Here is a 25,065-nt window from a genome sequence, read left to right on the forward strand (position 1 = left end):
ATGTAGGTCCATACCACAGATAATGGGCTTGAGACCAGCTTGCATTTCCTGAATCTTAACAAGAGAAACAGTCTGAAGTTCTAAACAGAGCCTGGATGCTTGCCTCATCACATTGCAACATTGTTACATTTCAGCTAATGTTTGGTGAGAAGAGAGATGTCAGAGTGAACATACATTATCTCTCTCTCAGGCTGCAAACAATTCTGGTTCTGCTCCACTACTCCTTTCTGGTATTTAAATATCCAGAGGAGAGAGACTATTTGACTGTCCTCCTTTTCTACTGCCACCAACAGGAGAAAGAGGAATGCCGTTCGAAGGCACCCTATGCCATACAGGGAGTGTCCGTCAGAAGCCCTGTACCCTGACCAGCACACTCAGAACAAGTTACAGATAAGAAGGTGAAGAGGAGTAAAATTCTAAAGTTTTACTTCCACATTAACTTATATTTGTTTATAAAACCAATTCAATGTTTTAATGTGTGTGTGTTTGTGTAAGTGCATCAGCAAACATTAGAAAGCGGCAGGTGCAAAAATATCAGTTTGGAGGTCATTTCTACAGTGTTTTCTGTATTCCTCAGATTCTATCTCTTCTTATACAAGAAAAAAACGAAAACAAACAAACAAACAAAAAAATAAATCCCGACCAACCAAGGCTTCCAATAAAGTCATTTATAGCTATTTCTACTGTGCAGAGTTCACACTGTAACTGATGCTGCTAATCTGGTTACTGCAATTTACAGGAAACTGGCAACATCCCAACAGCAATAACTGAGAGGATCAGCTCCATTATGCACAGACTATATTTCACAAAAACACAGGCTGTTTACACTTTGGAACTGAGCCATTAGTTATCAAATGGGTAGGGTAGAAACGGTTTAAACACAAATGGTTCAGCATCTACACTACGTCCACGCTGCTGCTGCCTGTTTACAGGTTTCTCCTGCATCTCCAGGACCTCTGCTCTAAATTCTGTAAGTTGCAATGCAACTGTGGGTTGTGTGTCTGTGGGTACCAGTGTGGCCATTCTTATGGACTTTCTTATGTATAAAAATCCTTAGCAGGAGGGAGACAGAGAGAGAAATAAATAGTCTGACTCACCTGTTAGAGAATCAGTGGGAGTTGAGAAACAATGATTCACTCTGCAATATTCTGGCTGAAATCACTCAGGAAGTTCTCATGTTAAAAATTCACTACCCCTACACAAAGCACTCTGAGCAAATGATCTTTCATTTTGATGGGTTAAGGAGATGATAATGGGGCCTACAGTATTATTTTCAAAGTCTGATGTTTAGGACAGTCAAATACTTGAATCACTATTTTAAGCATTGGTGTCTCAGAAGCAAAACAGAAAAAAATGCAAAAATTCTTGGTTTTCAGCTGAAAATATTTGGGGTTTGGGTGTTAGATTTTCTGATGAAAAGTCAAAACTTTTCAAGAAAACAGGAATTTTCAACAACAATATTTATTTCATCGACTAAAGAATTTTCTGTCAGAAAAAAGTTTCTGTCAGAAAAAAGTTTCTTGGAAAAAATTCAACCACCCTAAATTGTCAAGATTTAGAGTCAACAGCCCATGGAGATGAATATATCACTAAACATCTCTTAGAGCTATTGAAGGTGGTCTGCTAGCTCACAAATATAACACTGAACTGGATACATTCAATTCACGGTTTCAAGGTAATCTGAACAACCCACAGGGCTAGAATCTTTCTTTTAAATGAAAGCTTTCATTTGGAGCACAATACATCAGTAAGGGGTAGACAAAGTGTGTATTCTAAAGCATATTTAAGCCACAGGACAATGGACTATACAGTCTTGTATATACGTATTTGTGACAAGGGACAAACTTCTCAGGAGTGCATCCTATCAGCTGGGTGTGGTGCTGCAATCCTTTTTCTCTTGGTGCCCCCTGTAGGTGTTGACCTCATTAGACAAGTCTCCAATGGCTCATCCCTCTGGCCAAGTCACACAGTCAGTATGAAGGAATGAACGAGGTAAAAAAGGTCCAACGAGGACTATAGGTGTGGACTTATTAGTGTCTTCAGCCCTGTCTCTGGGTCCTTTTATCTATCCCCCTTTCTTGGGCTTTGAAACTAGCTATGTCCCCTTTCTGGGGCTTAGACCACTCCAGCACTGGTGGGGGTAAGTACCACCAGAATCCTCCTTCTGGCTGTCTCTCAAGCTCCTGTGACCAGCAAAGTATACCCATCCTTGCTCCTTTGGTTCCAGCCAGGAAATGACCTGCTCAGCTCCTGCAGCTTCTTTTCTCTGATTGGCTGCTTCTATGCAACCTCTCTGGATAGACCTGGAAGACCTACCTCCACAGCTCCTTTCCTGGGGCAGGGTTCAGTAGGACCTCAGGACCTCTAAAGGGGGCCTTGAAAGGCCAGGTACCACCAAGCACAGGGAGATAGTGTGAGTTTGTTGTAATTTAGATGCTATTATTTTTTGTATGTATTTTTCATGGAATTGTACACATTTTTCAGCATTCCTACTTTGTAAAACTGAGGTGACTAGATTAATCAGATTAGATTAGCTATATAGAAACCCAGTACCTTATGTGGGGTTGTTATTCTGTATAGGGAAGAAAGTAGTGCACATAACTATCTCTATTGACTCTTGTTTGAAAGGTCCATTCATATTCCAGTACAGTCACTGCCAACATTCTGAAAGAATTAGCAAGGACATTTTGAGAGGAAAATAGAGATTTGTCTTTAAAGCCAATACAATATTGTAGAGTAAGAAACCAAGAAACCTTTTCAGTGGATAAATGCAAAGACCCTGATCTTTCCATGAGTTGTGTGCATCTTGCTCCCAAAACAAATTCAGATCCTCCTCTCCTTGTGTTACCAATAGAGCTGACTGGAAAATGGAATTTCCTTCCTAAGGGAAATTCTGTCTTGTTGATGTTAGGTTTTTTCTGAATTGGGACAAAATTTAAAAATATCAAATTTTTAAAAAATGAAAAATTCTGAGATACTTTGTTTTGGAAATGCAGAAATGAAAAATGTTGAGATTTTCAATCAGAATTATATATTTTGTCATCCCAAAATGAATTTTGAAAATAGAATGTCAATTAGATATAAAATGTTATGTTTAGAGCTAACATTTCATCTTAAAATGGTATGTAATTCAAAATGACATGCAAAATGCCTCTGCCATGTACATTGGCCAAACTGGACAGTCTCTACGTAAAAGAATGAATGGACACAAATCAGACGTCAAGAATTATAACATTCAAAAACCAGTTGGAGAACACTTCAATCTCTCTGGTCACTCGATCACAGACCTAAGAGTGGCTATACTTCAACAAAAAAGCTTCAAAAACAGACTCCAACGAGAGACTGCTGAATTGGAATTAATTTGCAAACTGGATACAATTAACTTAGGCTTGAATAGAGACTGGGAATGGATGAGTCATTACACAAAGTAAAACTATTTCCCCATGGTATTTCTCCCTCCCACCCCACCCCCCACTGTTCCTCTGATATTCTTGTTAACTGCTGGAATTAGCCTACCTGCTTGTCACCATGAAAGGTTTTCCTCCTTCCCCCCCCCCCCCGCTGCTGGTGATGGCTTATCTTAAGTGATCACTCTCCTTACAGTGTGTATGATAAACCCATTGTTTCATGTTCTCTGTGTGTGTGTATATAAATCTCTCCTCTGTTTTTTCCACCAAATGCATCCGATGAAGTGAGCTGTAGCTCACGAAAGCTTATGCTCTAATAAATTTGTTAGTCTCTAAGGTGCCACAAGTACTCCTTTTCTTTATGCAAAATGTTGTTTCAGAAAACTGAAAAAAAGTTGAAATAAACATTTTCCCAAGGATCACCTCACTTTTGGTAAAACTACATTTTTGACTGAACATATATGACCAGATTTAGTTACCAGATTGATAGATATAAATGAGATTATAATTTTTGCACTCAAAGAACCATTCTTTCCCAAAATGATATCCACATGTCTCTTCAGAGTCCACCAAATAATTGCTCATTTTAACCCTCTCCCCATTTTTAGAGTTGTTTGGGGATATATCTGGTTTCATTTCAATGTTACAGACAGTCAGCATTTCCCATAATTTTCCTATTGACCCAAATTTAGCTTGTCTTTTTTCTTGAGACTGTTTCCACTCTTGTCTCTAGTATTGCAGTGTCTAGTCAAAAATAAATAAACAAGATTCTAGGACTGTGGAAGCAGAAACTGATAGAGTCAATGTCTCTCATAGTGTTGGTGATGACAATTCAGTTCTAGTTTCATGCATGCACACTCTGCTCATGCCAATACTATTTGTGCCCGATGGTTTTGTATCCTCTCCTCTTTCTGGTGATGATACTGGTGTGACATACTATACTTTGAGGGAGTGTCTTCCAACCCCATCTTCTCATTTTTATATAATCGTGATCTTACATATAAAGCATGCTTTGTAAGGTATCAAGGGAAAGGTTATGATCTGCTGAAAGTATTTATCTATCTATATGTGTATATCATGAATGCATATGATGTTATGAGAATTGTGTTGTATGGTGGTCACTCAAGCTGGCTGTAAGTTGGGGAATCAGCCAGACATTAGTTCCCCAGAGGCAACAATAAGGAAAGTAGCCAACACCCGGGTGGGGTGTCAATCAACCCATCACCAACCATTGTCCAGCAAGGGAGCTACGATGCAATGACTCACCTGCATGAGACCACACCAGGGGAATTGCTCAATCTTGTCTTGAGACTCAGCAGTGCCTCCAGACATGCCTGGACTTGTGTTTTCCAAGCACATGGATGGAAGGTATAAAACAGACACAGTGGCCAAATGCTTGGTGTTTCTCCTGCCCCCACCTATGCTGCAAACAACAAAGACACTGAGAAGAAGACTGAAGACTCCAACAGAGGAGACTGGCTCAGATTTAAGGGACAAATCTGTATATTAAGGACTGCAATATCTAGTGGAGTGAGAAAAAACTGTTTAGTCTAATTGTTGCCCAATCTAACAGGGTTGAGAGTTTAGACTGCATGCTTATATTTTCTTTTCTTTTGGTAATTAACTCTGACTTTTTGCCCATCACTTAATATCACTTAAAAGCTACCTTTTATAGTCAATAAATTTGTTTTACTGTTTATCTTTACCAGTGAGTTTGTATGAAGTGTGTGGCAAATCTGCTCAGGTTTTGCAAAGGCTGGTGTATCTCCACTTTCCATTGATGAAGTGGTTAACCAATTAATAAATCTGCATTGCTCATCTTGAGCAGTGCAAGATGGTATATTCCTGAGGTATAGTGTTGGGAGCTGGGGGGATTTGGGTCTGGTGGCTTTCTCTGTGTGATTCATGAGTGGCTCTGGGAGCATTCATGCAATCTAGGTGCATGTGGGACTCCACATGCAGTTGTGCTGAGTGATCACAGTGATCACTGGAGGGTTTGCTGCTGGTCAGTAGCAAGGCATCGTGAGAGACAGCCCAGGCTGGAGAGAGTTAAGGGGGCACAGCGGTCCCACAGTCCCAGGCTGCATCTCGGGATCCTTTCACAACTGGTTGCACTGATGGTGATGTAAAATAAGTAAAATAAAGGAAATTTCCAAATGCAAAGAAGTAGAGAGATCCCCCAATATCCCTCTGGTCTAGGCCATAGGATAGGAGGCTCCCCTTTGGAAAACTGGTTGGCAAAGAGTTCACTCTGGAGGTAATACAGGGAATGTAAGACCAGGCTTTTAAAAGTGCTTGGACACAGGCTGAGCATTTGTTTCTTAGTCACAGTTGCTTTATGCAGTAATTCATGTGTGTAAGGGTCCAAACCAAGCTCTATAGTTAATGCCTGAGGCCTAGTCGCTCATAAAGATGAAAGACCCTTTTCTCTGAGCGCATTGTCGAGGTGCAACATCTGTCAAAGTAGCAGAGCGAGAACTTCCTGTGCAGTTTCAGTAGGAACATCACAGAGCAAATAATTTTCCTCTCTCATTCATGCTGACTCTCTTATAGCAGGACAGACAGTTTCTGCCTCTCTCTGGCTCCTCAAAGGATTTGATACAGGACTAGACGGGTACAGCTCCTCAAGTTCTATTCCCAGACTCCTGCTTACTGACCAGAGGACACCTCCACAGGTATCATCTCTAAGTATTTGTGGGATATTTCACTGTTAGGGATTGTAACTGCTGTAAGATTTTCCTCTTCTGTCTAAATCAGAAAGTAAGTGTTAATGGGTGACATTTTCAAAAGTACCTAAGAACCAGATTGAAATCAATTGGATTTAGGAGCCTAAATATGCCTAAAATCTGGACTTAAGTGACTTAGGAACATAATTCATGTTGGAAGTCAATGGGGGACTGGGCCTAGGAAGAGACAGAGGCCGATATGGGGGGGAGGGGGAAGCAGTCTTGGGGGAATAGTTAGTGTTTGGGGGAATCCATGCTACTGTTCCTTTAAGGGCCCAGGAGCAGGAGCCTTGTAGTGCAGGATGGGGCAAAACTCCCCTCTCTCCCAGCCAACCAGGATGAGTCCTGGGAAGGAAGCCCATATATATGTTCCTTCCTCCCTCATAAAAGGGAGGCTGTAGCAGGAGGAGGACTGCTGCCTGCTTACGTCTCCCCACTGATAGGTGAAAGGACAGAGTGAAAAGGGGCCAGCTGGTGAGAAGCTGACTGAGGGCTGCTGCTGGCCCATATCAGAACTTGTCTGAATGAGTACCCAGGACTAGATGAAGGGCTGGCTTCAAGGGACTAAAGAGGATTTGTATAATGTGGGAAACGTTAATAAATGAGACCCCACAAAAGTACTCAAGTCTCAGAAAATGATTGTAGGCACTAAGGGGGATTGGAGAATAGCATTCCTGGAGATCCAAGCACAGCCACAAGAGTATTTGCTCGAGGGTGGTGGCCCATTGCAGGCACGTACACTCCTGAGTCAGTTGCGCACCTTTGCAAATCCCACCTATTATCTTTATTTAAAAGGATTTTAGATATCTCTAAGTTTTGTATTGTTCTTTCCCCATCTAGTAAAGTTTAGTCTAAGCAACAAAACATGTGTGTTTGGGATGTATGATGTTGGCAATCCCTGTGTCTTATGGTTCTGCATTTGTAACTGAATGCTCTTTAGTTAATGCCTGAGGCCTAGTCACTCATAAACCAAATCTACAAAACCGCCAAAAAGTAAGGTTCCAAGTTTATGGCAGAGATCTCAGTATTAACAAAGCATCTGGTCCTGTCTGAAGAAACAAGGTAACAACTTAGAAATTAACATAAAGTTATTAACTGAGAATTTGACAGGGGACCATAAAAATAAAGGTAACGGTAAAAACTGTATAGTGAATCCAGAGCTAGATGTCCAGTCAGGTGCTAAATGGGAATGAATGAGAGGCCCTCATTTATATAACATCTGATTAAACGTTTTGGAAGAGAGTGTAAGAAAAATGTTAATAAAATTTCTAGATGTATACTGTATTGGAAGGCATTTAGAACCACAGAGAAGTCTGAGAAATGATACCTAAGGATTTAGGGAGATGAGAAATATGGGCAGGACCCAAAAAGGTGATATTGAGTCAAATAAACTTGTCTCTATGCAACACACTCACAACTGAGATCACCTGAGATGCTTATGTTAATAAGCCTAGATATGGACTGATTGACACTCAGTTGAGGGTACTTTCAGTGGAATGTCTTGAATTCTAATTTTCTCTCCTAGTTTTTCTGCTATTCCTTGAAATTTTCTGGCCTTTAAGGCATGATGCAAGGCTAGCTTATTTATTTATTTCCATTCTTGCATTTTTTTTTAATTGGAGTGTTATCCAGGAATGGGGCTGGGATAATATGTTTTCAGCTTTCCACCATATCACAGCATTATGATAGTTTGAATTTATTATGGCCCTTAGGCAAAAAATTTCAAAAGTGCCTATGTGACTTAGTCCCGTTGATTTTTTTTCCCAATAGGCCATAGATTCCTATGTCATGAAAGTACTTCAGAAATGGTACCTCGTATTCAGTTAAGCAGTTAAGCATGCAGGACTAAAACCCACTGAGTTTCAGATGTAAAATGTAGAAACCATTGTTTTAGTTACTAAAGTCAGCAGATATGACTCAGACTGTGCCCAGGAAACTTTCTTGAGGGAGATGTCCTTTTTCCACAGTAAACTTTCAGAACAAAACTACACTTAAGGTTGTTCAGAGTATGGTACCTCAATTTTGTATTTACATACTCTGCCGCATTTTAAAAAATAAGTGTAGCCTTAATTTACAATCTCTTAATGTTCTAATGTTTGTTTTTGTAAACCTTTCAACTTCTAATTTGTAGTTTGCCATCTTTGTTTAGTTATTTTGCTTCAGTTACTGATATACGTTGACAATCAGCTCGTTTTTGGTCCCAAAACATATAAATAGAGGTCAGACATTTAAAAAGATTTTTCTTCATTCCAGTACTCTCCTTGGTTTCAGTCATCCAGTCTATTGTAACATGAAATAGGTCTCTATATTTGTTTGTTCCACCAGTGAATATATAGAGTCCACTTCCTCTTTTCACTGCACCAGTTTGATGCTGGTGAAATTCCATAATTTTCACTGGAGTTATACTAGAATGAACCTGGAATAACAAAGGGCAGACTCAGGCCCATTAAGCTGTAATCTCTAGGGCTTTCAAGCGATTAAAAAAATTAATTGTGCGATTAATCACACTGTTAAACAAAATAGAATACAATTTATTTAAATATTTTTGGATGTTTTCCACATTTTCAAAAATATTGATTTCAATTACAACACAGAATACAAAGTGTACAGTGCTCACTTTATATTTATTTTCAATTACAAATATTTGCACTGTCAAAAGTAAAAGAAATAGTATTTTTCAATCACCTAATAAAAGTATTGTAGTGCAATCTCCTTATCATGAAAGTTGAACTTACAAATGTAGAATTATGTGGAAAAAAGCCCGGCAAGTCCAATCAGTCCTACTTCTTGTTCAACCAGTCACTTAGACAAACAAGTTTGTTTACATTTTCAGGAAATAATGCTGCCCCCTTCTTGCTTACAATGTCACCTGAAAGTAAGAACAGGCATTCACCTGGCACTGTTATAGCTGGTGTCACAAGATATGAATCTTTAGCACATCTGGCACGTAAATATGTCCCTTCATGGTTCCACCACCATTCCAGAGGACATGTGTTCATGCTGATGATGGGTTCTGCTCAATTATAATCCAAAGCAGTGCGGACTGATGCATGTTCATTTTCATCATCATAGTTAGATGCCACCAGTGGAAGGTTAATTTTCTTTTTTGGTGGTTCAGGTTCTGTAGTTTCCTCATCAGAGTGTTGCTCTTTGAAGACTTCTGGAAGCATGCTCCACATCTTGTCCCTCTCAGATTTTGGAAGGCACTTCAGATTCTTAAACCTTAAGTTGAGTGCTGTAGCTATCTTTAGAAATTTCACATTGGTACCTTCTTTGCCTTTTGTCAAATCTGCAGTGAAAGTATTCTTAAAACCAGGAACATGTATGGGTCATCATCCGAGACAGTTATAACATGAAATATATGATAGAATGAGGGTAAAACAGAGCAGGAGACATACACTTCTCCTCCAAGGAGTTCAATCACAAATTTAATTAATGCATTATTTTTTTAACGAGTGACATCAGCATGGAAGTATGTCCTCTGGAATGGTGGCCGAAGCATGAAGGGGCATACGAATGTTTAACATATCTGGAACGTAAATACCTCGCTACAAAAGTGCCATAAAAATGCCTGTTCTCGCTTTCAGGTGACAATGCAAATAAAAAGTGGGCAGCATTATCTCCCATAAATGTAAACAAACTTGTTTGTCTTAGCGATTGGCTGAAGAAGAAGTATGTCTGAGTGGACTTGTAGTATCTAAAGTTTTACATTGTTTTGTTTTTTAGTGTAGTTATGTAACAAAAAATATCTACATTTGTAAATTGCACTTTCACGATAAAAAGATTGCACTACAGTATGAGGTGAATTGAAAAATGCTATTTCTTTTGTTTATCATTTTGCAGTGCAAATATTTGTAATCAAAATAATAATATAAAGTGAGCACTGTACATTTTGTATTCTGTGTTGTAATTTAAATCAATATATTTCAAAATGTAGAAAACCATGCAAAAATATTTAATAATCTTCAATTGGCATTCTATTGTTTAACAGTGCAATTAAACTGTGATTAATCACAATTAATTTTTTTATCGTGATTAATTTTTTTGAGTTAATCGTGTGAGTTAACTGTGATTAGTCAACAGCCCTAGTAATCTCATCAGTCACCTCCATCCACTAAATTAGTTTAAACATTATATCCTGTATTCCACCAGAAATGAGTGAGCAGGAAATGACCTACACCAGTGGTTCTCAAAGCCGGTCCATCACTTGTTCAGGGAAAGCCCCTCGTGCACCGGATCGGTTTGTTTACCTGCTGCGTCCACAGGTTCGGCTGATCGCGGCTCCCACTGGCTGCAGTTCGCAGCTCCAGGCCAACGGGGGCTGCAGGAAGGGCGGCCAGAACGTCCTTTGGCCCGTGCTGTTTTCCGCAGCCCCCATTGGCCTGGAGCGGCGAACCCCAGCCAGTGGGAGCCGCGATCGGCCGAACCTGCGGATGCGACAGGTAAACAAACTGGTCCGGTATGCCAGGGGCTTTCCCTGAACAAGCGGCGTACTGGCTTTGAGAACCACTGACCTACACAGAACTGAAATTTCACACTTCTGCTCAACAGCAAACGAGACAAACAGCTGAGAAGATCAAAAGCAAAGGTATTATACATAACAAGCTGCTAACTCTGTACATGTTGCTATTTTACAATCCAGAGTCATACCCCTTCCTCCAATAACTTTCCTTGATATTATATGTCAGAATTCAGAAATTTTAATTTATTGTACTCTGGTGTTTCTGCCAATGGCAAGTTACTGAGACCTGATCACAGCTTTGAATGCCAAATGCAAGAAATAATCATGCATGGTTGGGGAAGGTCACAGACCTGGAAGCTAACAGGAGTGTCTGTCTTCTCCAGTCACTCTCATTGGCTGCTAGGCTGAGCAATCATCCAATCAGCTATTACTGGTTTGGATTAACTTGTTTTCTTTCTTTTCTCTATAAATCCCCTTATGTTACAAGGCAGAAGTCAAGCAACAACTGTCTGGGGTTAGGATGAAGCTTCTCGTATGGGCAGGTTATTCTATAATTGTCCATTATAGGATGTGGGCTGCGACATTTTGGGGATCACCGAGACCAGAAAGGAGTTTTCTCTTGTCCTTCCTTATATATTTGGGTTCCTTAATGCTATGATGCTATGGCTTACAGATCTGACACCAGTAGCCAGCCTACAAGCATGAAGGTCTCCCCTGGCTTCTGCCAGCCTAGTTACTCCTTGCAGGGTGATCTCACCAGCCCTTCTGGTACCAAATCTCCCCAAATACGTCTACGCTGAGTTCTTAACTCCCAGGCACTTGGACTTTCCCCTTCTTGTTCATCACCCCGAAGGAGTGAAACCTGCCTCCAGTTATCAGTTCACTTTAGCACATACACTCTACACAGTTTTCACAACAGAGACCGGCCTGGGGAAAAATGAACAAAAGGTTTATTGAACAGAAAAATCAGACTCAAAGACAAAATAGCAAGAGAGGCAAAAACATACAAGTTACACAGAAAATAAACAAAAAGACACAACTTCAGGTTTTACATTTCTATATTAAACAAATTCCATTTTGTAATGCAAGTCACCCTAGTGCCTTTGTTCAGTGTCTCAGCATGCCCCCTGTCACAGAGAGGATTCACCCTTTCCTGGACAGCACCAGACCTAAATGCTGGTCCTCAGTTTCTAGAAAAAAGCTTTGGTTTCAAGCCCCCCTTTTATGACTTTTTTCTTTTTATTTTCTTCTGGCATGTTGACTCATGGTTATTTAGGGTGGGGAAATTCTAGCCAGGTTGTCTTAATGTTTTCCTATTAATTTTAATGGCCCATCATCTGTCTTTTTCCAGGTTGTACAAAGCCAGGTGCATGGAGCTAGTCTCTTCTGGTTGTGGAGGCAGCCCCTCCCTGCCAGGCTGACCACCTCCCTGTTGTGAGGCAGAGCTGAATGTTGCAACACAGATTAGGAGCACCATTTTAGATCTACACAAATACATAAATTCATAACCACAGTCTGCACACACGTCTCATAATGACCATCAAGTTTGGAACATTACAAGCTTTCAATAAAAGACCTTACTTGACATATTTTTATACACAGTAACATTGTATCCAACCAGTTGATTGAATTGCTTATTATTGTGGTTGAGACCCCCTATTCTCTCTCCCCTTGGGGTGTCTGGACCCTGATTGTCACAGGGACATTAAACTTTCTTTTGGATTAGTCTGGTAATGTCCACTCTCAAGAGAGACAAGACACTGTTTTCACTTTGCCTCGCTTGGCCCCATCTCCTTTCTTTCAGCCACTCCATCTCCTCGGTGGCTGCTCATTGCACTGACTCTTGGGATCTTCTGCCTGGTGTTGCTGGTAACACTGCAGATCCTGGGTGCTGAGGATGAGTACATCCAACGAAGGCACTAAGGCTACAATGCTTCAATGAGTTCAAAGAACATTCAGGATCCCCCTACACATTGCCCTGTGCAGGGTCAGGGTTTTAGAGGTGATCTGAACCATTGTAACACTGTATGGGAATCATTCAAAGTGGAAGCCTGAGTGCTAATTTAGCACAGTTAAAGTTTTGATTACATTTCCACTTAAAGCGGGATTAAAAATCCCTTGGCTTCACTCTTAAATGATTAATGTAAGTCTCCAAATATGGGTCAATATCTCTTTAAGAGGCTATTTAATGTTCTTTGCAGTTTTAATGAAATATCTATGAAATTCTTTAAAAATCAAGATAATTCCTTTTAAATTGGCCCATGTTTTCCTGTCACTACTTTGTCACTTACTCAGCTTCACTATAACTCAGATATAGGCAAGATAGTTAAACTGTAAAATGTAAAAATGTGTGCAGCAACATCAATATAATCTGTTTCTTGAGTATAAATTGTGTTTTGTGTAAACGGTGTTTCACACAGACGGGGTTAGACATAGAGCAGGAAGATGGTTTAAATGGGGCTGTCTGTGTATGATTCACATAAAATGGAGGTCACTCCTATTGCTTTCCTCCCCAGCACACATCTCTGATCTCGCCCACCCAGATCCCAGCACACATCCCCAGAAGCCCATAACTCCCCACCGTCCCGCTCCCACCCCTGCCTTCCCCAGCATCCCTAGTCACTCATTGTTCCTCTGGTAAACAGCAGAGCAACTGCACAGGGAAATAAGTGGAGTGAGAGGCTGAGGAGAGAGGGTACGTGGGTGAACGGACGCATGAGTAGGCAGGGGGTGTCAGAATCACATGTGGGGAGTCGGGGCTACAAATGGTGGTTGAGCTGGGTAGGGCCTGGTAGGCCCTAGTGGGATGGACCAGTTCTCTTTTCTGCTGAACCCCTGTGGTTTGTGAAAGGGGCGTCTCTGCTCTGACGGAGAGCAAATGGTCATTGGATCTAAGTCACATTCTGAAGAACTCCCTCTCATTTGTCAAAACAGAGATCCTCTGACAAACCACAGATAAGAAATTTCCCAGAATGGAGAGCTTCTCCCTTTTCCACTCCTGCTCAAGCCTGTCTCCCAGCTCCAGGCCAATGTCTCCACCATGCTCCTCGGACACTCCTTTCCATAGTTCTTACAATTCAATTTCCCTCACATATTTCCCTCTGCCCACCATCCAATCTATCTATCCTAGTGCTCCTTTTGCCTTGTTCTGCAAAGATACAGTCCAACATCTCACAATACACATAAGATACATTACAAGTGAAGACTGAGGATCGGGGTGATTTTTAAAAAATATTTCAAAATGTGTTGAATACATTATGCGATGACTATTATTAATCCACCTCCGAACAGGAGCATTAGTGTAATATAGAAGCAATCAGCCATATTTTCAAATGGGCTGAGCACCCAAAGAACATTGAAATGGATGGGAGTGTGTGTGCTCAGCACTTCCATAAACCAGGCCCTAGTTCTCTTCTATCTGTTGCCAAACGAACAAGGAAACTGAGGGGCATAATGGGAATTAATACCTCAACTGTTCATGTTCAGAGACCACAATTTAAATACCGGATTTATAGTCATAAGGAAAATGAGTTTGGTGCAAATAGTTTTATGTTCACTGTTATAGCCATGATAGGGTGTGTGTTATTAGGGAACTAGTGTCCAATCCAGTGCTCATTGAAGGCAGTGGGACTAAAAACAGTTTACCAATTTGTGCATTCCAGTGTTCCTTTAAGCAATCTCCTAATATACACATTGTGGTGCACTTTTGGTCCTTTGTATGAAAATTGCTGTAAGAATGTCAATCACAATAATTTATAATAACCCACAATATCATCTACCCACAGTGCTTCATTTTTAGGTACTATGACATGACATGGAGTTTTCAATGAGATTTGGCAAAATAAACTGAATAGAATTCCCTTGCCCTGTACCATGTGCTTGTATGTAAACAGAGTCCTCTTAGAGGACAGCACACAACCAGTCAGGGCTCTCTGTTACCTGCATGACATTTTATGCCACTAGATACTTTCTATTGATTCAGTTACCTTGTAATTGCTGTGCTGGACAGATTTGCATGGATTCTAGTATAGATTTAAACTAGGAATTGACAAAAGTCTGAGCCCTGCATCAGGAATTGTCATCCTCTTTCCTCCTTCACATTTACAGTACCACAAAACAAAACAAGATTTTTTAAAAAAAGGTCTTTATGGTTGAAAGGGGAATGAGCTCATCAGCAGCAAAATGACTCTGCACACTATGCAATCAGACAGTGGAGTGTCAACAGCCAGTAATGTTCCCTGTAGGTTTCAGAATGATTTGTTAGTCAGAAGATGCCAATCTTCAACTTCATTTCATACAGGAACACAGAAATCTGGCCAATCTATTTGTTTTCTTTTGAAGGAAAGACAAGCTGAAGCTCTCCCCCCCCAACCCCCTGTACATGATTCTCACCAGATGTCATATTCCCCACTTTCATAACCACCAATTAACATACTTTTTAAACAACATTCCTGCCCACCAGAATGACCCCACTGTTCATAGCTACTTATGATTTTTCCATGTCATTGGTATGGCTGACAGTAATGTGTGTCTTTCCTTCCCTGCTCTTTAGTACAGAAAAATTACAGTGAAGAATGTGCAGCTTTCTCTCTTTCTGAAATATGCTCCAGTGTTTGTACAACCACCCGTAGGTGTGCCTGTGAGAAGGAGGCAGTGGAGCTGAAGTCCCTTGCACTATTATGAGGAAAAACATAGAAACTGTGAGATTCATATCTGGAAACATCCCAGATGGAAAGAGAAACTCATAAATGCCGCTTCCTGGTTTTGCTGAGCTGTGTGTTGCCATTTTTATATAATACTGCAGTTATCAAATTCTTTGTTGTAAAACTATATATAAAGTTTGTAACAATCTTTTCCTTACTTATGATTGTAAAAATGGAGATGCTGAATTTTCTACCCTTTTTCACATGTCTGCTGTCAACCATATTTTGGGCAAATTTTGCCATTGGGTATATGTGTGTTTGGCTGTATGGAGGTTAGCTGGAAGGGACATGGAAAGGGATAGGAGCTTCACATCTCTGCCAGCCAATTAGATCATTTGTTTATTCCTATTACTCTCTGTTTTCACATTAGTCAATGTCAGATATTATTGCACTGTAGTTCTAAGACCCAACTGTGTGTTGCTAATTTTAGAAGGGCTGTGAGGATTCCCTCCCCACTCTGAACTGTAGGGTACAGATGTGGGGACCCACATGAAAGACCCCCTAAGCTTATTTCTACCAGCTTAGCTTAAAAACTCCCCAGGCACAAATTCTCCCTTGTACCTTGGGTTTAAATAACGCTGCCACCATCAAGTGATTTAACAAAGAACCAGGGAAAGGACTACTTGGAGTTCCTCTTCCCCCAGCTATCGCCCCAAGCCCTTACACCCCCTTTCCTGGGGAGGCTTGAGAATAATATCCTAACCAATTGGTTACAAAATGATCAAAGACCCAAACCCCTGGGTCTTGGAACAATGAATAAAACAGTCAAGTTCTTAAAAAGAAGGATTTTATTTAAAGAGAAAAAGGTAAAAGAATCACCTCTGTAAACTTAGGCTGGTAGTTAACCTTACAGAGTAGCAGAAAATTCAAAGAACGCAGAGGAACCCCCTCTAGCCTTAGTTTCAAAGTTACAACAAAACAGGGATAAACCTCCCTCTAGCAAAGGGAAAATTCACAAGTTGAGAAAACAAAAATAAACTAATACACCTTGCCTGGCTGTTACTTACAAGTTTGAAATATGAGAGACTTGTTTAGAAAGATCTGGAGAACATGGATTGATGTCCAGTTCCTCTTAGTCCCAAGAGCGAACGGCCACAGAAAGAAAGAACCCAAAACAAAACCTCTCCCCCGCACCAGATTTGAAAGTATCTTTTGTCCCCATTGGTTCCTTTGGTCAGATGCCAATCAAGTTACTTGAGCTTCTTAACCCCTTCCAGGTAAGGATGAATTCTAGGATACCCTTAGCTGTATGGTTATGACAGCTGCCCAGGGACACAGGGAGCTCAGAGTTGACCAGGGTTTTTTTTTCCTGTAAAATTTTCCAAGCTCAGTATGGGCAGAGATTGTGTTTTGAAAATACAAGCTATGCAGACCACCTGAGTCTAGCATAAGATCACTGGTTGATGTCTGCATCTACTCTGGAAAAGGGAGATTAAGTATAAATAAGGAATCTTTGTCAAAAGTATGTATTTCAAGTTCTGACCATTCTAGCTGGTGGCAGCCCTCCTCAAATTGGCAACTTGAGTATGAGAACTTCCTGTGTGATTTCAGCCAGAACACTGTTAAGTGAATATTTCTTTCCCTGTCCAAACCCACTGTACCTATGTATATGTTTGGTTATGATGCAGGCAAAGATTGGGGATTGTTCTTCTTGTACCTAAACCACTTCATTGCACTCCAGGTTCCAGGGAAGTGAAGTGACTGAGCTGTAGTCAGCAGATCCAGGGTAGAGCCAGGAAGTGCACTCAGCTCTCCATTGGGCAACATTTGCCTCCCTAGTAAGGCAAGTAGGGAATGTGAACACAGAGACCATGAGCTAGACTCTGATCTTGTTTATATCACTATAAATAGGGAGTGACTGTATTAACTGCAATGTAATAAGTGACTCCTCCATCAGACGCCTCTTACACCTGGTTGTTCCCCCTACTTGGTTTCATTGGCAGGGAAATTCTACGGTCAGGGTGCCTGTTTGATTGGGACCCCTACCAGTGTAGACAGACAAAGAGATAGCAGTGGTGATGGAAACATGCCCTGATGGGTTCTTCCTTGTACAGCACCTGCAAGTTTAAGGAAACAGAATGAAAAACCAAACAAACAGAAATACACACAAACTTATCTGCCTCCACTGGCAAACTCAGCTGGCTAACTTCCTTGGTCTCCCAGCTTTTGGTCTCCTCCTCTTTTGAAGTATATGCAATGAAATTTTATATTTCAAGATTTTGATAAGCAAATGCATGAGCCATAAGGGTAATTGAGTAGATACATTATCTTAATTGGTGATTTCCCTAACTTTTAATGCTTACCTTTCTAAATGTACTTTTCTGATTATATAGTATGTGCAAAGAGTTATATTAATCACTTGAACGACTTTTTAGTGGAAGTTAGCAACACTTTTGGGTAAGACTCTAAATAGGAGTCAGATATCAGAAAAAAGTTATTAGCTGCATCTGCTGAATTCACAGATGTTTATTGATCCCAGTACACTGATAGGTTACTGAAGACCATTGTACTGTAGGACAAAACCTTTTAATACAAAAGTTCTGCCTCACATACTGCAATGACACTTTTATACCTCTATAGATTGTAATCAGAGCTGTCCACTTTGTCAGTACACTGAATGAAATTCACTATTTCTATGCTATAATCCACTAGAAATAAATGAGGAGGTGGTGACCTACACAGAACTGAAATGCCAGAATACTTCTGAACAGCAGAGGAGACGAAGGACTACGAAGCCCCAGGGTAAAGGTACTGTGAGCTACATGCTGCTGACTCTGCGCACACTACTGTTTAACTGTCCATAGTCTAACACTTTCTTTGATCTGTATGAGAACATTAAAATCAAAATTCCACATAAAGATTTAGAAAAAATCAGGTAGGGCTTATGCCTACTGTGAGGCAAATTTTTCTCCTTAATACTGCATTTCTCCCTTTTCTCTCTCACAGGTTCTTCTGCTCCATCTTCTGAATGGATGCTCATTGTAGCGATTCTTGAGATCTTCTGCCTGGCTTTGCTGATTGTAGTGCGTTTCTTGAGTGCCAAAGAAGACACTAAAAGGCCAATAATTCTGAGCTGACATATGTCTTTTCTAATGGAGTGTAACTTGCATTGTGTGTGCTGCACTTCTGAAAATCACTTCTTTAGTTATCTAATTATGAATTTAGGGAGCAGGACAGGGGAACCAGCTGGGCTCCTACAGATTCCTCTTAACCCTGCAGGATTTTCTAGGGACAGCTGCAGCAAGAGATTCCCTGGTATCACAACAACAATGTAGCTGTCTTGTCCAGGAACCAAAGATCCATACAGGTCCCCGGCCCTCAACACAAAGCACAGACATTCTGGTGGAATCTGGGGTCTGAACCCCCAGCATCTGCCAAATGAAGCCACCTATAGACTTCCTAGGAAGCTTCAGGGCTTGAAACTTCTGCAATGTTCTCTGCCTAATGCAGTTATTCCTTAGCTTCCTTGCAAAGATTCCAGTTACCATTTTCTTCTTAAATTTCTAATTTTCTCATTGGGTACCTAACTTGGAAAATGACATATTTGTGCTTTGTAGTAATTTCAAACAATCACTCTTGTGACTAAAAGGCTAGAAACCAGGATATTTCCAATTGCATTTTTCTCAGCATCGTCACAGAGTCAGGATTTTTAGCCACACACAATTTTTATTTTTAATTTCAAGATGTTTATTTTTAAGTTAATATTTACTTACTATTATAAATATATATATATTATATATAGTATATTATATATATATATTAGATATAGATATAGATTAGATTAGATATGTTAGATATATATTCGATATACAGTAACTGATGGCACAACTGGGCCCTTTGTATCCCTGAAAGGCACAGTGCATTGATCTGTAACACTATGATTAAATTTAGTGTTAAGCGGTCCATCATATTGTTATGCCATTTTGGCTTTCAGTTTTTCAGGTCTCTGATCCACCATGTGGACAGCTGGAAAATCTCACAAAAGAAATGGAAATTATCCAAGGTGAGAATGCAAACCTACCATAGGTTTCGAACAGGAATGATATAGATCAACTTCCTTCAAAAACCAAGTGTTTCTCATATTTGCTTTACCTGTTGACTGAAATAGTTTTAATTTGAATTCCCAACACCTGTAGTGGCACTGATCAATAATACACAGATCATGACATTTGGGGTGAATTAGAACACTGGTCTTTTTATCCCTATTTACTAAAGAATCTCCCCATATCCTCACTAGACAAAAGTCAGAGGTGAGCCTTAGGGAAGGTCAGGGAAGTTAAACTGATCTAAGTGACATGCAGAAAGGCCAGAGAGAGAAGTACAGCAAGAAAAGCAGTCAGCTGGAGAGAATAAGAAACTGTAAAATAAACCCATCAATCTACCACTTTACCTTACACCTTGCTCTGGCTTCTCAGCACATTACTTAAGCCATCTTACACTCCCTGACCCTCACTTGCCTGTACAAGTGTAACAGCAATAGAAACCCTAAACTCTATTTTCTTTTTAAGGATGGAAGTCTCTTTGCTCAGAACATTGGTTTCAACATGGAAAGAAATGTTACCGCTTTTCTATTGAATACAAACATTGGCTGGAGAGTCGAAAGGCCTGCTCTTCTCATGGCTCCAGACTCCTTCTGATAGAAAGCAAAGAAGAGCTGGTAGAGTATCTTCCTCTTTTGGAGAGCTGCATATTCAAATCTGCTAATAGAAGATTTGTCAGTGAAAATCAGGATTGGGAAGAATGAGATTTGGCTTCATTTGGTATTTTGATTTATTATATATTTTTTCTTGAAGGCGAATTATTTTGAGTTTTCTCCATTCCTGCAAGTATTGGAATCATCACTAAATTCTAAAAAAACAAATACATCTCCTGCAAGGCAGTAACCCAATGTCACTGGTACTTTTCATATTCATATTCAAGGTACAGCTATTACTGTAGTATAAGATGGAGCTGTACATTGCACTGGGCATTTTTCTCTGTCTCAAATAATGTGCTCCAATTAAGAGAGTGAGTAGAGATTAATCGACACCTAAGAAATGAAGTAGTTGAAAGAACTGACAGAGTTTAAGGAAAAGCAATAGCACCAGGCTTAGTGTCCTAGGAAGTAGTGCTCTGTACTTCTCTGGTAGAGATCAAGGTTGGAATCCCCTGTCCAGCCTTTCACTGCCTGGGACCAGCAAGTACAGGGAATTGCTCAGCAGGTGTACTCATCCTTTGGGATGAGGCAGGGCATCAATGGAGCAGGATTGGCGGTTTCCAAAGGAAACTTCTTCAATCTCCTGATTGTTTTGATGGAGACAAAGGTGTTAAAATATGGTTGGGAAGGGAAGAGAGAATATTAACACAGTTTCTACAAGACTGAAACTTATGTTTTTGGAGAAAATGAAGAACATGATCAGTTTGGCCAATAAAGTTGCTCCAACCTGAGGTTACCTGAGCAAATCAGGATTTGTTAATCAGATTACCATACCTGGTATCTATTTGCCCATGAAAGAAGCAGGGAAAGGAATGCAATTGTATGAATTGGTTTTGTTCTTGTTCAGGATTTCATAAACCCACTGGCAGCTTTTCACTGGATAGGATTATCACGTGACAAGACTTACAGACCCTGAATGTGGGGAAATGGCACAGCTCTCTCCACTGATTGGTGAGTCACAGACACTTCTACAAACTTCTCATTTCTATGAGGATTATTTTGCAGCATTTCTATGGTGCCCAACATGAAGCCAAAAGACAAAGGAGATCCCAAATACTGAGCTTAGACATATTTGAAATAATGTGAGCCAGAACCAATAAGGTGCAGTGCATGGGCATCTCCAGTGGTTCTAGTTCCCAATCCAAATGGGGAGATAAACGTTTTTGCGTGGACTACTGTAAGCTAAATGCTGTAACTCGCCCAGACAACTATCCAATGCCATGCACAGATGAACTCTTAGAGAAACTGGGAAGGGCCCAGTTCATCTCTACCTTGGACTTAACCAAGGGGTACTGGCAGGTACTGCTAGATGAATCCGCCAAGGAAAGGTCAGCCTTCACCACACATGTCGGGCTGTATGAATTTAATGTACTCCCTTTCGGGCTGCGGAAAGACTAAAAGACTTGTAGATGGTCTCCTAGCGGGATTAGGAGAATATGCAGTCGCCTACCTTGATGATGTGGCCACATTTTCGGATTCCTGGGCAGAACACCCGGAACATCTACAAAAAGTCTTTGAGTGCATAAGGGAGGCAGGACTAACTGTTAAGGCTAAGAAGTGTCAAATAGGCCTAAACAGAGTGACTTACCTTGGACACCAGGTAGGTCAAGGAACTATCAACCCCCTACAGGCCAAAGTGGATGCTATCCAAAAGTGGCCTGTCCCAAAGTCAAAGAAACAGATTCAATCCTTCTTATGCTTGGGCGGTTATTATAGACGATTTGTACCGCAATACAGCTAAATTGCCACCCCACTGATAGACCTAACCAAAAAGAAACAGCCAAATGCCATTCAGTGGACCGAAGAGTGTCAGAAGGCCTTTAACCAACTTAAAGCAACACTCATGTCTGACACTGTACTAAGGGCCACAGACTTTGACAAACTGTTCCTAGTAACCACAGACGGGTCTGAGCGTGGTGTGGGAACAGTTTTAATGCAGGAAGGACCGGATCAAGAATTCCACCCTGCAGTGTTTCTCAGCAAAAAACTGTCTGAGAGGGAAAGCAACTGGTCAGTCACTGAAAAAGAATGTTACGCCATTGTCTACGCTCTGGAAAAGCTATGCCCATATGTTTGGGAAGGGCATTTCCACCTGCAAACCGACCATGCTGTGCTACGGTGGCTTCATACCGCCACGGGAAATAACAAAAAACTTATTTGGTGGAGTTTAGCTCTCCAAGATTTTGATTTCGACATCCAGCACATCTCAGGAGATTCTAACAAACTGGCTGATGCCCTCTCCCGTGAAAGTTTCCCAGAATCAACTAGTTAAAATCGTCCTTGAGATGTGGAACATATTGTTAGTCTTTATATGGTTGGTAGTATATTTAGAGGTGCATGTGTCTTATTAACTCTGTTTTTTCCTAGTGCTCCAGGAAGAAATCCCAGCCAGTGTTTCACCCTAGCTGTGATTTGGGGGGCGTGTCATAAATATAAAGGGAAGGGTAAACACCTTTAAAATCCCTCCTGGCCAGAGGAAAAACCCTTGCATCTATAAAGGGTTAAGAAGCTAGGATAACCTCGCTGGCACCTGACCAAAAGGACCAATGAGGAGACAAGATACTTTCAAAGCTGGACAGGGGGAGAAACAAAGGGTCTGGGTCTGTCTGTGTGATGCTTTTGCCAGGGACAGAACAGTTTTAGAACTTAGTAAGTAATCTAGCTAGATATGCGTTAGATTATGATTTCTTTAAATGGCTGAGAAAATAAGTTGAGCTGAATAGAATGGATATTCCTGTCTTTGTGTCTTTTTGTAACTTAAGGTTTTGCCTAGAGGGATTCTCTAAGTTTTGAATCTAATTACCCTGTAAGGTATTTACCATCCTGATTTTACAGAGGTGATTCTTTTTACTAATCTTATATTAAAATTCTTCTTGTAAGAAATTGAATGTTTTTTTCATTGTTCTTAAGATCTAAGGGTTTGGGTCTGTGGTCACCTATGCAAATTGGTGAAGATTTTGGGGGGAAAGACGTTTCCAAACAACTCTTTCCCAGTAAACCCAGTGAAACGTTTGGTGGTGGCAGTGGAAGACCAAGAGCAAAGGATAAAATAATTTGTACCTTGGGGAAGTTTTAACCTAAGCTGATAAAAGTAAGCTTAGGAGGTTTTCATGCAGGTCCTCACATCTGTACCCTAGAGTTCAGAGTGGGGAAGGAACCTTGAAAGGCTCCTACACACACACACACACACACACACACACACACACAAAATGCTCCACCTCACCCCTCCACAATTTGTTTCATTCATTAGGTTGGAGCACATCGCTCCCTCCGGCATGCCTGCCGCTCTTTACTTCATATCTTTTAGTATTTTTCCTCATCTTATTATTCCTACGGGACAACCATATGAAAATGAGATCTCTGTTATGCAAGAGAGGGGGATGAGGTGCATTGGTAAAGTTGTGGGGTGGGAGAGCCCTGGGCTGGAATAGCAGGGTGTGCTGCAGCTCCGGAGTCAGGGATATTGGGAGAGCTGTGATAGGAAGCTGTCTATGACTGGCCTAATTTTTTCCAACACTTTTTCCTCATGATTTTCATGAACATTAGATTCATTCCCAGATTGTTTTAGAAACTGTGCCCATCTCTCCCACCTGCTGCCCTACTAACCGCACAATGAGTATCACTGCCGGGGATTTGTATATGTCACTGGCAGGCTGTAAGTTGTGCCTTTCCTTCCTAGGTTTACAGTCACCCATCATGGTACTCTACACCACTGTGTACTTTTCCTCAGTAGAGGAGCCAAGTCCAAATCTTGTGACGAGCCAAACCCCTGTATTTGTGAGAAGAAAGCTGTTCACCCAGAGCCCACTGCACTGGCAGAGGAAGGATGAAAAACCATGAAAATCATTTCCTGGTGTATCTTGATTCCTAAACACAAAGATAACCCTTGGACTAATCCCTGGCCCTGGCCTCATATATCACATTTATTGTTATTGCCATTTATAGTAATTTTCAAATATTTTGTTGCAATCACAGAAAATGTTGATTAGTGGCAAGAAGGAGTTAGGTACCCAGGATGAGCAACAGCAACTTCATTTGATAAACCACTCACCTTTGGACTGGTGAACAACCAAACAGAGCACCCTCAGTGCGCTCTCACTAGCCCAAACTGTGGTATATTTAGCCAGGAACCTGTGATGCCATTTTTTCCTGGGTATTGAACCTTAAAATTTCTAAGAACTCTGCCTTTCTTCAGCAAGAGCAGCCATTTTGTTCTCAGAGTTACCTCAGCCTGTTATGGAAGACGAACATACACTGTTGTGGTTGGGGCATCCCAGGTTCATTAAGTGGGTCCCAAGTCCCAAGCCACATGTCTAAAAGAACCCTACTTGCCTCACACAAGGCCCAACTCCAGTTTCCTTCCTCAGAAACAAATGCTGCATTCAGATAAAAAACAACACTTGTATTTGGGCAGAGACAAAATCTGGATTATAATAGAGACCATTCAGGAGTCCTCAAGGTTGGGGGAAGAGGCACACATACCTCCGTCCACAGCAATGGTCCAGCATACTGAATTCCCTATGCCCAGATGTAGAGAGGGATGCTCTGTAATCCAATTAAGAGTGAAGCTGGGCAGGAAATCTTTTCTTGTTGTGTGAGAATTTTCAATATTTCCCACCCCAATCAGGATGAAAAGTAAAAATATCTAATATTTTGCAAACCAAAAACCTTAAAAAAAATCAGGTCAATGGAAATCTTTCATTTAGACATTTTAAAATGTTTATTTTTGATTTTTACTACAATTAATTTAAATTTCAAAACAAAAAGTCATTTTGATCCTCAAAGAGAAAGTATTACTGAAAGGGACCTTGATGCGTCATCTAGTCCAATCCCCTGCACTGAGTCAGGACTAAGTATTATCTAGACTGTTCCCTGGCAGATGTTTGTCTGACCTGTTCTTAAAAATTTCCAAAGACAAAGATTCCACAGCCTCCCTAGGTAACTTGTTCCAGGGCTTAACTACCTTTACAGTTAAGAAGATTCTCCTAATGTCTAACCTAAATCTTCCTTGTTGCAATTTAAGCCCATTGTTTCCTGCACTATCCTCAGTGGTTAAGGAGAACAATTTATC

The 25,065-nt window shown here is 40.7% G+C and overlaps 1 long non-coding RNA gene across 1 annotated transcript in view; it reads left to right on the forward strand.

Annotated features, from left to right (window-relative positions):
- Positions 1 to 5,889: 5,889 nt before the first annotated feature.
- LOC122457789 overlaps positions 5,890 to 25,065 on the forward strand; it is a 38,807-nt gene continuing 19,631 nt past the window's right edge. Inside the window, exon 1 of the long non-coding RNA XR_006277463.1 lies at positions 5,890 to 6,082. This is a non-coding gene — a long non-coding RNA (uncharacterized LOC122457789). The remainder of the gene's footprint in view (positions 6,083 to 25,065) is intronic.

This window comes from Dermochelys coriacea, chromosome 1 (assembly GCF_009764565.3).
Source record: "Dermochelys coriacea isolate rDerCor1 chromosome 1, rDerCor1.pri.v4, whole genome shotgun sequence".
Lineage (NCBI taxonomy): Eukaryota > Metazoa > Chordata > Testudines > Dermochelyidae > Dermochelys > Dermochelys coriacea.